Source organism: Danio rerio, chromosome 21 (assembly GCF_049306965.1).
Source record: "Danio rerio strain Tuebingen ecotype United States chromosome 21, GRCz12tu, whole genome shotgun sequence".
Classification (NCBI taxonomy): Eukaryota; Metazoa; Chordata; class Actinopteri; order Cypriniformes; family Danionidae; genus Danio; species Danio rerio.
Genome location: NC_133196.1, coordinates 32,350,048 through 32,362,380, shown reverse-complemented (window position 1 = coordinate 32,362,380; position 12,333 = coordinate 32,350,048).

The following is a 12,333-nucleotide window of genomic DNA, read 5'->3' as shown; positions in this document are numbered from 1 at the left end:
AATTTCTAACCATCAAACATTTTTAATATAGTCTAATGAACCCCGAGATCCCAGCAAATCATTGAGATTATACCTTGAGCTGCAGTCATGGAGAGGTGAGGTGATGCAAAAGTCATAGAAGCCAACATTTCTTCATTGTCTAAAAACAAAACAAGACAAAAAATTCCTTTAGTATCAACTACACAACAAGTACAGTAGATAAATTTAAACATGTTTGAAGTAACAGTAGGCTAAATGTATAAAAAAGCCTATTTTAAATATTTCACCAAAACAACTGCAAAAATCGCAACATATATTACAACAATTTCAGTAGCCAAAAAAGTGTTGCATGCAGAACTGTTGCAAACAATTAATTTGTGTTGAATTTAAACAAACAAATTAAATTGAACAATGTTCAACTTAATTTGTTTCTTTAAATTCAACAATTAAATTGTTTACAACCACTTAATGTAAAAAATTTTTGTAAAACCAAGGAATCATCTTTAAATATTTTTTTTTCAGTATAGGGAGCCAATTTTAACAGTACCTTTGAATGTGGACACATTAGGGAGCTGCTGTGATTGAAAGAGTCTGAATTTGCCTTTGCATTGACATGGACCAGTGGTTACTTTAATGTTCCATGAAACACATTTTCCGTCTATTAAATAGCTGTGGTGGAAATGTCCTCTATTCAGTATGGATGGTCTTTTCTAACCATGGTGTCCCCCCAACACATGCGTTTTTCTGTGTGTGTCACACACTGGACTTCATCAGTGGAAGAATCAGGGTTTTAGCATAAATGTCATCTCAAGTCCAGAGGATAGTGTCCTTCCATACTTTGTTCTCGCATACCTTGAATTTGTCTGTGTCACACACACACACACACACACACACACACACACACACACACACACACACACACACACACGACACAAACAAACTCAAGGTATGGAAGGACACTGTCCTCTGGACTTGGGATGACATTCATGCTCAATAACTGATTCTTCCACTCATGAAGTCCAGTGTGGAGAACTGGTTTAGTTTTTAAAAATAGTGTCAAGTAATATTTCTGTAGGTTAAGTTGGAAAGTCTACTGTATTAGAAATCCTAAAACTGCAGATCTGTAAATATCTAAAGAAATGTGTTTGTGGGGATATTGTATTTTGTTCTTATTTGGTCGAAGGACATGAAATTGGAATCGCTATATAAAAAAAAATATAAATTTTTTTTAGGCTTAAGGAATCAACCAATGCTATAATTAAATTAGATGCTAAACTAGCCCTTACACCATCACCCACCCTCAATAAACAAAGCTTATCACTTCAATCTGTATATAATCTTCTAAACACCAAACATGTTGAAAATTTATTAAATAAAACATGTTATAGAATATACGAACATAGAAGACGGGTAGAATTTTAGCTCATCAGTTAAGACAAAAACCGACTGTCATGTCATTACTAGATGGCACTGTAGTTTGCTAGCGAACTATAGTGGTGAACTACAGTGTTTCTAGAACTACAAGTTCACTTACACTGATTACATACTCAGCTGTTTCCAGTTCCTGTTTGACTCTTGGACTATTTATACCATTATCTGGATAACACTTCAAAGAAGACACTATACTATGCAACAGTGAAAGTAGTACACCAAAAGTCACCAAGGAAACAAAAAGTTTCAGAATGGAAAGGATTGTTGGGTCCTTGTTTCCTTGTAAGAGACAGGTGGAGGACCCTGTATAAACTCCCTGTAGGAAAACAAACAGAGTTGGTTTTGTGATGAGAGAGAAGATCTAGAGCACTTGTTTTTTAAAATGTAATAGACTAGGTAATTTGTTTGAATTACTTAGAATATGGTTTCAGAGGTTTAAAGAAGATCTTTCAGATAAAGTATTTATAGGTGGAGTGAAATATAGGTTTATAAAAAGAAGGAAAATAAGTTTTTTGAATTATTTATTAGGTACAGCAAAATTAGCATTATGGAAAACTAAAATAAAGGTATGGGTTTGATGGCAACTGATCTTGAAATAATGCTTCTGTATTTGGAGGCAGCGAGAATAAAACTTGAGTTTGCGTATTACCGCTTAACAAATAATGTAACTGGGTTTTATGAAAGCTGGTGTATTAATGAGGTTCTATGTGTTGGACATGATGATCTTTTGGTATAAAATTTTTAAAAGTTGTTAGTTTTTGAATGTTTCTGAGATGATTTTTTTTTAAATAAGCAATGTAAGTAATTGTTAAATTAAAGTATTATTTAACCTCTCTCGCTCTCTTGGTGCATGCTGGGAGTGTTTGGGGTGCGTGTGAGGGTGATAACGGGGAGAGTTCGACTGAATTGGTGTTTTCTTCACGCCTAAACTTTAGATTTTTTTTTGTTTTCAATTGACATGTATAAAAATATTTTATTTAGTTTTGTTTCTTTTGTTTTTTGTGAGATTTGAGGCGTCTATCCCCGAGGGGGTAGCGCCACCTGTGTTGCTTCACCATGGAGTAAGGTGTGTGCCAGCGCAGGGAGTTACTGTTGAGGATGTGCTGGTAGCGATCGGGGAAAAAGTTGGATATGAAAACATTACTTCGGCATTGCGGATGAATAAAGCTGTTGTGGTTTTCGTCGAGAAAGAGGAGCCCGTAAATTGTTTGATAGGAGATGGAATTGTGGTAAGTGGCAACTTACTTATTATTTTACCGCTTGTTACTCCAACGACTAAAGTCACGGTTTCTAACGTGCCTCCGTTTATTCCAAATGAGGAAATTGAGAAAGCTCTGTTAAGATATGGAAAACTGTCTAGTGAGATAAAGATTATTCCGTTGGGATGTAAAAACGCTCCTTTGAAATGTGATGTCTTTTAGACGCCAGGCATTTATGTTCTTGAATCAGTCGAGTTAGTACGAGTTAGACATATCTTTCAGAGTCATGCATAAAGGGAAAGCATTTGTTATTTATGCGAATACTGGAAGCATGAAGTGCTTTGAGTGCGGGGACACAGGGCACAAAAGGGATTTATGTCCACGTAAAGCCCAGATTAATGTTTTGAAAGTGAGGCCTAGTATTTCTACTGCTGGAGAAAGTGGCAGTTCTACATCTGAGGTTATGCAAACTTAAGTTGAACCTCAGATGATGAGTACGGGTAATGTTGATATTACTGAAAGTCGGATTGATAAAGTGGTTGAATCTGGTGAAAATCCAATTGTTTCTGAATTAGAAAAAAACCCTGTAAGTGATGATGGAACTTTGATTAGAGTTGAAAAGGCTTCAGATGAGGTATTTGAAATGGCCAATATGGTTGAAACATGTACAGATGCTGGTATGGAGAAAGGAGATGATGATTCATTATCTGATATATCCGAAATTGGATCACAGTGTGGAAATGTGGATGATGTATACACATTACAGGACATAAATAATTTTCTGGACGAAACCTTTGGTAGAGTTTTTGAAATCAATGATTTATTTTCTGATATTGAAAAATTCATCCGCTTAGTAAAATTTTGGCAAAAAATGTTAGTTATGATGCTTTAAGCAAACAGAAAAGATTCAGGTTGAGGAAATTGTTAACAAGGTTGAGAAAAAAAAAGCAAATGTCTCCAAAAAGAAAACAAGATCAAATGTTTAATGCATGCTGGGTAAATGGGACTTTTTGCCTTTTCTTTCTTTTTCTGCTCTCCATTTTTTCACTCTTTTCTATGGAGCTGTTGAGGGTGGGCTCTTTAAATATAAATGGGGCAGAGATAGAAATAAATTGGCGATGGTATCAAAGTTATTTAAAGTTAATGAAATAAATGTAGCGCTCTTATAAGAAACTCATACTACTACAGATAACGAATTAGAGTGGAATGGTTGGTGTAAGGGGAAAATTATTTTAAGTGATGGAACAAATACAAGTGCTGGCATAGCAATTATTTTTTCCAAAGATATGAATATTAAAATTCTGGTCGTAGACGAGATTATGAATTGAAGAATATTGATTTTAAAGATTGAATATGAAAGGTATGTGTTTAATTTAATAAATGTTTATGCACCTAATAATGGGCCAGAGTGTGTACAACAATTTTTAAAGGTAAAGAATGCCATTCAGAAAATTGATGACAATGTTTGTACTATCAATGGAGGCGACTGGAATAGCACTATTGATTTTATCATTGATGGAAATGGAAAAGAACATCACCATGAATCAGCTGTTGTTTTATTAAATATTTTAAAAAGGTTTAAATGAATAGATATTTTGAGAAGAAGAAATACAGGAATTAAACAGTATATATGGCTTAAAGTGTCTAATAATGGGGTCAGTGGAGCTAGGTTAGATCATTTTTATATAGGTAAAGAATGGAATAATAAATTACAGATGTCTCTATTTTACCTGTTGGATATTACCATGTTGGATTATCATTTGATATAATTTGATATTATTTGGTTTAAAAAATGAAAAAAAAAAACATATTATTTTTGCCATTTTAATACCAAATTGCTAAATGATATTTTATTTTGTGAGAAGTTTTGGAATGTTTGGAGGCTAAAAAAGGGTTCTTTTGAAAAAGGTATATGTGCAGGGTCCCCGCGGGTCCTTAAAAAGTCTTAAAATGTCTTAAATAAAATTTTCGATTTTTAAGGTCTGAAAATGTCTTAAATTCTGTAATTTTCCATAAGGAGGTCTTAAATATCATGTGGGATCTTAAATATCATGTCCGACTCGTCTTATGGCGGCAAATCAATGCCAATATAAATCGAGCGCAGCGGTGATGTTTGCGCGTGAGGAGAAGTGAACCGTGAGCAGATTACAGGTCTACACGCGAGAAAATTACAGCTCGCGAGCGCACAGGGGATCTTCACGCGCGCGCTCAACTGATCCAGCGCGAGAAAACAAGTCCCGCGCGTGCACATTATCATCTGTGCGCACGATGTACGCTCTCGCGAGCGAGGTCATGCCTACAGCGCGCGCGCGATCAGTTCTCTCCGCTCGCTCGCTGGTTCTTCTCTCTGCTCGCGCGAAACAGTTTAGATTTTTGTGAGTCCTAGGGCGGGACTTGGTTTTCTTGTTATCTCTAACGCTATTGGCTACTCTACCTTTCCAGAAGTTAGCCGGGATTGGACGCAGGTAAGCTAGTTTCCCCGTTAAATAAAATTATATAGGAAATCTTATCATAATGTCACAGTGTGAAACATAGACTTACTTTCTCAGTAATAATAGGTGGAGACTTACTTTCAATAATGAGATATTTTTTGTAATAATCTCATAATAATGCCTATTCTTACCATCATGACCAAGTCATATAATGACATATCAAAATAATGAGATATATTTCTGTAACAAACTTTATTACTTGGGAGAGAAAGAGAGAGTTATACCATGTGGCAAAAGATCTCTCCATTAAACAGAAATTGGGGAAAATATACATGGGCTATTAAATCAGGACGAATAATTCAGACTTTAAATGTGTTTTGAACCATTTGATGAAGTTTAGCACCTACATTTAAACTGAACTCAAACTAAACGTGTTCAAATTTACAAAAATCTTTTTTTTTTTCTAAGATTCATTGTCCTTGACTCATTTTCTGTGAAGAACAAGTCAGAATAAATTGGATGGACAATAGTATACAAAATAGGCTATACATGCATGCAGTGCATAAAGTACAAAGGTTTATAGTAAATATATTGCCATTAGTCTGTTATTCCACTATACAGTTAAAGTCAGAATTATTAGCCCGCCTGAATTAATAGCCCCCTGTTTATTTTTATCCTAATTTTTATTTAACGGAGAGAAGATTTTTTTCAACACATTTCTAAACATTATAGTTTTAATAACTCATTTCTAATAACTGATTTATTTTATCTTTGCCATGATGACAGTAAATAATATTAGACTAGATATTCTTCAAGACACTTCTATACAGCTTAAAGTGACATTTAAAGGCTTAACTAGGTTAACTAGGCAGGGTAATTGGGCAAGTTATTGTATAACGATAGTTTGTTCTGTAGACTTTCGAAAAAAATAAATAGGTTAAAGAGGGTAATAATATGGACCTTAAAATGGGTTTTAAAAAATTAAAACAGGTTTTATTCTTGCCGAAATAAAACAAGAAAAAAGTGGGCTACTAATTTTGACTTCAACTGCATATGTGACCTTTAAGATGTGGGCCTGTCGTATAGAAAGTAGTATTTGTATGCCTCTGAAGTGGAATGATGTAATGGATAGTGAGTAAAGCCAAACGAAGATTGTAGAAATTAAATTGTTGCTCAATAGGTGGCGATAAACACCCATCTGAATGTCTGTCACTGTATTTTTTATGTTTAATTGGGCTAATCATTTTTGATTGAAGTCTTTATATGCAGGTTATTCAATCATTAACTAAAAATGAGATTTAAAAATATATATAATATATATAGATATATATATTTTACACTGATCTATATTACAAACAATGTTAACAATTATCTATAAAGATAAATTAATTATAATTATCTATAAAGATCTAAAACGCAAATAAACTCTTCTGAAGACAATATTTCCTAGAAAGATCATCCCCAAGTGTAATAATGAGCACTGCTGTTGTGGTTAATAATGAAGTAAAATACAACAAACCAGACAAGTGCTGCACGGACAAATCAAATGGGTTCAGAAAGTCATGTTACAAGAATGCAAGTCATTATTTTGGATATTATTTGACTGTTTCTCGAGATTGAATCCTCAAAAAGTTCATAAAGTTCTCAGAAAGTTTCTTATGATTATGACTTGCAAATTGTATATATATTTAACGGCATGATCTTTTAACTTGCGTCCAATCCCGGCTAACTTCCGGAAAGGCACAGTAGCCAATAGCGTTAGAGATAACAAGTAAACCAAGTCAACCAAGTAATCTGCTCACGGTTCAGTTCTCCTCGCGCGCAAACATCACCGCTGCGCTCGATTTATATTGCCATTGATTTGCCGCCATAGATTTGCCGCCATACTTCACCACATCATTCTGTGTTCACACTGAACATTTTCCTGTTTTTTTTTTTTTTAGGTAAAGTCTTAAATTTTCATTTTAGAGGACTTAAAAAGGTCTTAAAAGGTCTTAAATTTTCTGTTAAAAAATGTGCAGATACCCTGTATGTGGTGGGAGGTTGGTAAGGCAAATATTCAAATATTTTGTCAAAATTACAGCTCACTTTATACTTCTAAGACAAAGGTAGCAATACAAAAACTTCAAAGAAATATACAAGCCCTGAAGAATACTCTTGTCAACAGTAATGATGGAAGTGCACAAATGAACATTTGAATAGCTTTAATAAGAGTGAGGATTTGTTCGATTAAGGACATGGATGCACCTACTTCATACTTTTTTAATCTTGAAAATAAAAAGTGTTCAACAAAAACAAATGTTTCATCTTTACTGTCCTGATGAAGTCATACCTTCTGATCCAGTAGAAATCAAGAAGCAGATACTCAAATTTTATAAGGATTTGTATGGAACTGAGATTTGTGATCATGAATGTGCCTTGGACTTGCTGAGTGATCTACCGAAATTGTCAAATGAACAAAGAAAATCCTTGGATAATCCAATATTATTTCAAGAGATTACAGAAGCAATGAGTCAATTATCAAATGGTCGTTCCCAGGAATTGATGGATTGCCCGCAGTTTTATAAGACTTTTTGGAACTTATTAGGAAATGACTTTTATCAAGTTTTACTAGAAAGCATAAAGAACAAGGGGGAAGAAGGGGAAGAAGAAAACTTAGAGCATTTGTTTTTAACATGCAAAAGGTTGGAAGGTCTCTTTGAGGTTCTTAAAAAAATAGTTTCTCAAATGAAGTTTTTATAGGTGGTGTGAAATATAATTATTCAGAAAGAAGAATGAAATGTCTGTTGTATTATTTGATTGGGACAGCAAAAATGTGGATGACAAGGAAAAATCCTAATCATGGTCTCTGGACATTTCTGTTATGTTAATGCTGAAGTGATTTTTATGAAATTGGTAGCTTATAGACTTAAAATTGAATTTGTATACTACAAACTTGTAAATAATGAATTGCTTTCCAGCGAATTGTGATGTGTGAAAGATGTTTTGTGCACTGTTCACGAGGGGTTTTTGTTTTTGAAATTGTAAATTATATGCTTATTATGAGAGTTGTTAAAGTAAGGAATTGTCTTTTTTTAAAAATTTAATTAAAGGTTTTGTTAAACCTCTCTCTCTTACACACACACACACACACACACACACACACACACACACACACACACACACACTCTGCTCCACTTTATTATTTTGGCAGAAACTACAATCACAGTTGTTTCTCTGCACCACATTGTTTATTGTTCATGGTTCAAATGTAGGGCTTTGCCTGTGACCCCCAGCATGTGTGTGGGCAACAGTGGAGCAGGAAAACTGACACAAATTAATTTATTTAGCCAATTTTCCTCTCCCACTTCCGACGTGTCGTTGGGCAGCTGGATGTGTTTGAGGAGCGAGAGAAGCTTCTGCCTCCTTCTGTGTCCTGCAATAGTGGCTGTTTTCTGGCTCAACCGTGGACCACCTGCTGGCTCCTGGCACAGCACAAGACTGTAAAAACCCACTGACAGGAAAAACGGACACAATTTTCACACAGGAATCACAAGCACATTTCACAAATAATTGCAAAGGAACAGCAAGTACATTCTTAAAAATAAAGGTGTCAGGAAAAACCAAACAGGCCTATTTCACAGTGAGAGCACAGCACCCATATATGGTAAAGTCACAGAAAAATACATCAGCTAACATTTATTTGATAGTCAAGAAATTCAGACACTTTCTCACATCATCACAGTTTATTCGCCTGAACAAATGAATGTTGATAACTTTGATAGAAATGTACAGCATGTAATTAATTACAGTAAATGTAAAAATAATTATGACTATTAGATTGAAAAGATTTAGACAACTATTGACAACAACTACTATTTTATTGGGCCTCAATATCAACCTGTAGTCTCTGCAGTAAATCAGATTCATCAAACCTGAACTTCGATATTTTTCTAGACGCGCTTCTTCACTTGCTTTCAGTTTTTAATGCAATGCATGATGAGTGTTTTTGGTATTATATTTCACAGTTTATTTTATGTTGCTTTCCTCACTTATGTAAATTAACTATAGTGTCCTGCACCTACTAGTAAATATCAAAAAGTATATATATATATTGAAAATGCATCTATAAAAATATAATTAAAAACATTTAAAATGTATTTGCATAAAATTGCATTGTCTAAAGTACATGAATGTTAAGACATACAATAAGATATTAAAACAACTAAATTCTTATTTATTTAAATCACAACTAATTTTATATAACTTAGCATAATTTGTGCATATATTTGTTACTTTTTTTAGATACTTAGATGTAGCTGATGCTGATCGGTCAGCTTGTATTTTTGGTTTATTGTTCTTGTATTTTTTTAATTGAAAGTGTATTGGTTTATGTTATAAATTTCCTTGTTTCCAATTGGCTTGAGTCTGAGGTCACATGATCCCCTTTGATTGATTTAACCTGCGAAAGTTTGTTGGGACAGCATAGTGAGATCTCAATGCAGGCATCTGTAAATGCTCCTGCGTATTGTACTGCTGGTTATCAGGCCAACACAGTAAATGAAACCTTGTTTGTATATTATTATATATTTTGATGTCCTTTTGATTGTGTCTGTGTAAAACATTTGGTTTGTTTGTTTGTTTATCCTTTATTTTTCACAGTGTAGTATTTGGGAAGTGTGCTGTTTTAATAACCAGCGAGTAGCTACATTAGATACTTTATAATGCATTATTCATATATCTATGTATGTAGGTAAATCGAATAAACTAAATTGACTATCTTGTATGGGTGTTTCTTAGTACTGAGTTGCAGCTCTGTAAAACATATGCTGGAATAGTTGGCAGTTTATTAGTTGCTGTTTCTTAAACTTGGAAAGGCGACAAGACTTTTTGTCAGGTAATGTATACGGAGAACATTTTTAATTCCACAAATAACCTTTAAGTGAAAAGATTATTACAGAACTATTCTTTTTCATAGTATGAAGAACATTTTCCACTGTAAAGAATGTTTTAGAGAATGAAAAGCTTCCATGGGTCAAAAGTTTAAATAATAAATAATCTTTATTTTGAACTCTCAGAAAATAACCTTTGCTGCTTGTTTCAACTCCTTATTTAAAATGAGTTAAAACAACACAATTCTTAAGCTATTTTGTAACAACTTAATTGTTTCATGTTCAGTTAACTTAACTTTGTAAAAACGATTAAATTAACTTCATCAATTTGTTTGGGACAACAATTGTACGTAGCAAAACATTTTTTACAGTGAAGACTGTGATTAACAGTGATTAAACATGACTATTTTTAAGTAGACTGCAATATATTTTCTAGCAAAGCTGTCTAATTCTAAATCAAAGCATTTTACAGTGTGTATTTAGAGGGTATGACTTCACCATTTCCACCGACAGCAGTGAAAACAGAAGGACTAAGATAGAAACAGAAGTCTGTGTGACATCCTGGTATTCTCATGCAAGGTCTTGTGATGCATGTGCTGTGATATATAAATATAGAGGCACGGCGAACGTGTCATCCAGAGGAAACGAACAATTTCAGCAGAGCAACAAACAGAGCATAAATCTGACAGCTGTCAAAACACCTGCAGTGTGCAGCTAATGGGAGTGAAGTGAACACACATTTACTAGCATGGCCATACAAATGCATAAAGGATTTAGGAGGTGCTGCAGTTACATTAATAACATGGGAACTCCTTCAATTTTTAATGCGAACAGTGATTTAATCAAATATTTGTAATATTTATAAATATATGAAATCTGTGTGAGAAATAGTGTGTTTTATGGATTTCTGAATAGATTTAAAGGGACTATTATTAGTGAAGTTTTAATTATTTTTCAAATATTTATCAAGTGATGTTTAACAAAATATTATTTGTTTTCGTCTTCTGGAGAAAATCTTTTTATTTTTAGTTTGGCTGAAATAAAAGCACTTTATATGCTTTTTAAAAGATAAATATTTTTAGTCCCCTTAAGAAATTATATATTTCAGAACAAATAACTGTATTTCAGTGTTTGCCATTGCCTAATCAATCTTTAGCTTAATTAACCTAATTATGTCTCTAAAATGCACATTAACCTGAATAAAAGTATCTTGCAAAATAACATTAATAATAACAAAAACAATAATGATGATAATATTAATATAAAAAAAATAGGTACTGTCAACTTAGCAAAGACAAAATACATTCATCATTCATTTATTTATTTTCTGCCACTTTTCCCGGGACGGGTCAAGGGGGCAGCAGTCTTAGGAGAGAACCCCAGACTTCCCTCTCCCCAGACACTTCCTCCAGCTCCTCCAGGGGGGTACCCTGAAGCGTTCCCAGGCCAGCCGAGAGACATAGCCCCTTCAGCGTGTCCTGGGTCTTCCCCGAGGCCTCCTCCAGGTGGGACATGCCTGGAACACCTCCCTAGGTTGGCATCCAGAAGGCATCCGAAACAGATGCCCGAGCCACCTCATCTAACTTCTCTCGATGTGGAGGAGCAGCAGCTCTACTCCGAGCTCCTCACCTTATCCATAAGAGTGTGCCCTGCCACCCTTCGAAGGAAACTCATTTTGGTCGCTTGTATCCGAGATCTTGTCCTTTCAGTCATGACCCAAATCTCATGACCATAGGTGAGAGTAGGAACCAGTAGATTGACTGGTACATCAAGAGCTTTGCCTTTCGGCTCAGCTCCTTCTTCACCGCAACGGACCGGTACATCGACCGCCTGACCGCCAATCCGCCTGTCAATCTCACGTTCCGTCCTCCCCTTACTCGTGAACAAAACCCCGAGATATTTGAACTCCTCCACCTGGGGTAAGGACTTTCCTCCAAAATGGAGATGGCAAACCACCCTTTTCCACCATGGCCTCAGACTTGGAGGTGCTGATTCTCATCCTAGCCTTGTCACACTCGGCAGCAAACTGCCCCAGTGCATGCTGAAGGTCCATGTTCAATGAAGCCAACAGAACAACATTGTCTGTGAATAACAGATGAAATCTTGCAGTCCCTGAATTTGTTGCCATACAAATAAATGTCAGTAATTGACATCAACATGACATTGGTTTAAGATGTTGGCTCAACGTTTTGGTCACTTTACAACACAACCTAAAATCAACAAAATATCAATGTCATTTCACAATGCTATTGGACGTCAAAAAACATTTTCCGTAGCGTAGATGTTGACAACCTAAATCAAACCAATATTACATCTTTTGACATTGTGTGTCAACTGGATTTTTTGTTTACATATATTCAAATGCAAACAGCACAGTTTTTTTATAAAGTGCCATCTTTGGGTATTTACATAGAAAGCACT